At 44.7% G+C, this 4,963-nt stretch overlaps 1 long non-coding RNA gene across 1 annotated transcript; it reads left to right on the top strand.

Annotated features, from left to right (window-relative positions):
• Positions 1-686: 686 nt before the first annotated feature.
• LOC141407730 (uncharacterized) lies at positions 687-4,691 on the top strand. Its single transcript, XR_012418079.1, has 2 exons — positions 687-852; positions 1,941-4,691. It is a non-coding gene; the product is annotated as an uncharacterized lncRNA (long non-coding RNA).
• Positions 4,692-4,963: the final 272 nt, after the last annotated feature.

Raw genomic sequence — 4,963 nt, 5'->3', positions numbered from 1 at the left:
TCCGGCGACTCTACCGCCGGGGTCGGACGTGTTTGCTGACTGCATTCTATTCATGGCCGCGGAGGCCTTATTTCAGGTTGTTTGATTCCGGTGGCTGACAATATGAAACAGCTTGAACAGGCAGGCCGGTGGGCAGAAGCCATAAATAGCCACCTCGGGGCCCCCTTGGTCGCTGGGAGCGCCACGCTGCTCTGCTAATAAACATGCGCTCGCTGGAGTTCTCATCCTGGGGCTCGCGGAAGCGCTGACTCAGCACTGGGGCAGGGAGGATGCGGGGACCCCCAGAAACATAATTAAACTGTTTCCATGACTGACTCGAAAATATAATTGTGTGTGGGAAGAGAAACTTGAGGGGGAAGTTAAACAACAAATGGAGAGGTGTGGAGTGAAACCTCAGGGAAACTGTTGGTTTTGCTTCAAGGGAATTGAATTGTGAAACTTGCAGTTGTGAAATTTCACTCGGTTGATTCTTGTGAGAACCGAAGTTTGTTTTAATTGTCAATTAAAGCGAATGGTGCTTTGGGTCCCTGGGATCCAGAGAACCTCAGGGCGGAGATCGCCTCTGCCCGGCAGCGAGAGAGGGACCCGGTGCGGGCCCAATGACAGGGTCGACCACTGGGGGTCAGGATAAGCTTGCAGAGTGGCCCTGTCGCCGGCCTGAACTTTCTCGGGAGGGGAAGGCGGCTGTGCACAGAACGGCACGCCCTGGGAAGCAAAGGCTTGACGGAGAAGTTGATGAAAGATGCACCTTAGGTGTCCCCGAGCAGGGCCGCCGGCCTCCCCGGAGGTTCCCTTGGCAGCCCTTATTTGTAAGGCAAATCCAGGCCCGCGCACACGTTGCTCGAATGTCAGGTACTAAATTGCCTTTATGAGAGTCGAGCAGGCTTGCCGATGACAACACTCTGATAACAAAAGAAGTGTAGCCTCGTTGAAGATTTATGTAAAAGGAAATGATTCATTTGAATTCAGAAGGAGCCTTAAAACAGGGCAGAGACAGCCAAACCCTAGATTTTCTGCCTTATGTCTTGTTTCTTAAACTTGTTTAAGAAAAAAGGGGAGAAAATTTAAACGAGAAAAGCTACCCCAAATAGCTAACCAAGGTTTAGATTTTCGTGGGTTGCTATTTTCTTCAGATCAAGGTTGCCTTCTTGTTAACCCTAGACTGCAGCCGCAGAAAATTGGATTCCCCGCACTCAGGGATTAAGCACATAGAAGAGTCAGGGAATGTGGGGGTCTGGAGACACTTGAGATCAACGAGTTTGAAACGTTTGAAAGAAAGAAATCTTCAGTGGTTTGAGAGCTTCACTAAGATACTTCAAAAAAAAAAAAAATCAAAATTGCCCTTATTTAAGAGCTTTGCAGATCCAAATATAAGTCCTTTTTCTTTTGCCAAGAAGGCCACTTACTCATTTTGTGTGTCTTTAATGCTCAAAGGAGATGCTGGGATTCCTAGTCAATTCCTAAACAGGAGTCTGCCAACCAACTGTATGATTTTTTTTGCAAAGACCTTTTTTTTTTTTTCCTTAAAGCTCCACATTTCTGTTCCTTTTGATGATGATATGTTGAAGAGGGAATCAGTGCCTTTCTCAGTAAGTGAATGAGAGACAGGCCTTACATCCTTTGAGTGGGCCAGTGTTTGGGTGGGAGGGCTGCTTGGATGGGAAGCGATGTCACAGGGCTCTTGGACAAACTGCTCCTTGGCTTAGGGATGGTCTATTTTGAACATTCATTCATTCACTTATTCAACCAGTGTTTCTTAAGCATTCACTGCCTCTGTGCAGGACTAGGTGTGAGGGATACAATGTCTAATAACACAGAGTTCTGGTCTCACCCTCCAGGAGTTTGCTGTCTGCTGGGGAAGCCAACAGCATGAGAAGACAGAGGTTATTCAGCTCTACTGGAAAAGGCACTGATCTTGTCCTCTCTTTTTTTTTTTCCAGAAGCTGAGAAAAAAACCCAGATTGGTCAACATGGTTTTATAAACAAGTGGTACTTCAGCAACAGCAACCAAAGTCCTATTTAATGAACCAGTGGAAGGTATCCGTCTGTGATGGCCAACTGTTTCCTTTTTCCAAGGGGCTCATCTTCTCCTTTGGTGACCCAAAATGCCTTTTACTTTGAGCCACACCCTCTGCCTGCAATCCTGCAGGATAAAATGGGGATGAAGGTAGAAAGCAAGTGGATCACTTGGTACTGTCTGACTTGATAGCCAGCTGTTGAATGGCCTGCCATGGCTTCACTACGAGAATGGGGAAACTGTTCTTTTACTTCTGGAAGAAGGAGAAGCCAGAAGTTTATTTAATCTTTTCTAGGCAACTTATTTTATTGCATTTTTAATTTCCTCTCTTGCATTAACATGACCCTTTTCACTGGCTTCCCACGCCTGGTGCTTAATTACTTATCATTAGCAATGTACATGGGGGCCTTGCTGCATATTTATAAATGTGATCATTAGTACATGGAAAGACAAAGGCTTCTTTAAGACTGTCATTAGTTATTCTGTTTTCATGGAAATGTTCATTAGGAGAAACTACCCACCTGGTTAAATAATTATAATTAAGAATTGGTAATCTCCTTTGCATTTTTAACTTGATCTTCCGTCTGTTTGTGTGAAGCTAAACAAGCCTTATTTGGCAAGTATTCTATCTTTCATTTTCACAAGAATTGTCAACAAATACGTACTCTTTGTTTTTAACCTATAGGTGCTGACTGATTTGCAACATGATAAATATAATTTTTGTAATTCAGTGGTTAATCTCCAAACACGTTAACCAGCCGTGGAATGGTGAGTCAGTGAATGGAGTTAAAGGATCTCTGGTTGATTTTATTTTCTGGACTTTAGTCAGTGGTGCAAATTGAACTCCGGGCTCCCAATCAAACTTTGCAAAGGGTCCCCTTTAACTCTTCAACCACAGAGACACCAGGCTGGGTGGCCACTGGCCACCGCTCCTTTGGGTGTGCCAGGCAAGACAAGTGGCAATTGGATGGCCCGAGTCTTTGTGTGTCAGCATCTGAGTCTTTATATGTTTGTGACCAGGGGTAACCACAGCAGTGTCATAGCTGTGGCCTTGCCAATGGCTAGGCAAATAGAATCCACGAGCACTCTTTGAATTGCTAGCAAATGGTCATGCGGCTCCTACGTGGTTACGTATCAGCTGAGCTGAAACAAACGAGGTGACAGAAACACAATAAAGGAAGCTCGGTTATGCTGCCGCCCACTCCCCTCTGCCCAGACTGGTTCAAGTCGCCACCCTGGACTGATGAGAATATGCCAGGGATAAACCACAACTGTGGGAAACGCTGGGTGGGGGCATAAATATCATCTGTAAACAGTTAGGCAGCCACTGCCCATTCAGTGCCGGTTCGAGAAGCTAAGGAAGTCTGCAATCAGTTATATCTCCAATTACCATAAAAATATATTAGCCATTCATTCATTTATTAATGATTCATCAGTTAACCACACATAATGAGCAAATAATTAGCAGTGCTGTACCGTTGCCAAAATTGAAGAAGTGTTGGCATTTTAAAGATGAAAGGTTGAATTTATGCAAAAGTCTGGTGATGATAAAGTTAATATGGAAGATAATTATAAAAGTGGCTGTCCTCCATTACAGGCTGAGGTACCACAAAACTTGCCTAATTGAACTGAAATTAATATTCTTCCAAAGTCTGCATGTTGCCACACACAAACTGCTGAATTTCTCTTGAAGATCTCCCTTCAGTAAGGTGCACCGCACAATACAAGTTAATAAAATGCCAGACAGCTAGACTGTGTTCTTTGTTTGCTTGGTTCAGGGCCTCGTGGAAAACAATAAATTGCATTCATGTCAGCTGAGGCCCATCCCTTTGCTAATTACCGTTTGGTGCTGAAATGACTTCTGTGAAATTGGGAGCATGAGGAAACATACAGCCATACAAGGGAGGCTTTTCAGAGTTTTGCAGTAAATGTGAGATAGGCCTCAGGCACACAGATGTTAAAACAGCGAATTCCCCCACAGATTACACTAATGGAAACCCTGTCAGGGTAAGTCAAATCCGGGTCTGTGGTCAAAATCTAATTAAGGTTTCTGTACTTAAAAAGAATATGAATGCCTGGGGGTGGCGATGAATGTATAAGAAACTCACTTGTTTGTAAAATTGTTAGCATGAATAGTAAGTACCGTGGGGCTGTTACCTGCAATGTAACACCTGTTTTCTGAGGCTTTGCTGAATGTATCAGGATGGGTTATTTCAGAGGTCAGCGAACTAGGCTCGGGCCATGGCAGCCTCCCATCTTTGGGGCCTGGTGCAAGGAATGGTTTGAGGTCACAGATGCAAATGGATCCCTTAGAAGTTGCCCTGGAATCCCAAAGGATGCTTTACTTTGCCACATGAAAACCACCCCAGATGATCCTGCCCAACTGCCTGGCGCCACTGAGGAAATAGTTCTTGCCGAGGGTGTGGGACTGGCCAAATCTCCCCTACTGGGGAAACAAAGGGTCGTCTGCTCCCGGCTCGCCCTCCAGCCTGTGGGGACTGCCTCCTGGAACAGCTGCAGCGTGCAGGCGCGGCCGTGCTTCTAATAGAGGAAATGAATTTATAATGCTGCAGTCTCTTCATTTTCACCCAGCACAAATTTCCCCTTAAATACTTAAAAACAACACCCAGAGCTGGATATACCTTAAATTTCCAATAAATGAAACCTTAATCCAGTCTGTTGCTGAGTCTGAGCTGTTATTAAAGAAATAAATTTGAAACAGCAAGTGGTTTGAGAATTTTTGAATTTAATTATTTAAATCTACTTAGGGTAACTCTCACGCGCTATTTCAGTTTCCCATGGAGAACATGAATTCTGGGAAAGGTATCCCACGCAGGGCCCTGGAAATATTAACTTTCATGTACAACTGTGGGCTCAGCCGTAGACAGACTGTGCCACCCTCCTCCCCGGAAGAGCAGAAGAAAGAAACTCAGATTTCTTTTTCTG

The sequence above is a fragment of the Macaca fascicularis genome, chromosome 1 (assembly GCF_037993035.2).
Source record: "Macaca fascicularis isolate 582-1 chromosome 1, T2T-MFA8v1.1".
Classification (NCBI taxonomy): domain Eukaryota; kingdom Metazoa; phylum Chordata; class Mammalia; order Primates; family Cercopithecidae; genus Macaca; species Macaca fascicularis.
Note: the sequence above shows the minus strand (reverse complement) of the source record. Positions and strands in the feature narration are given on the sequence as shown.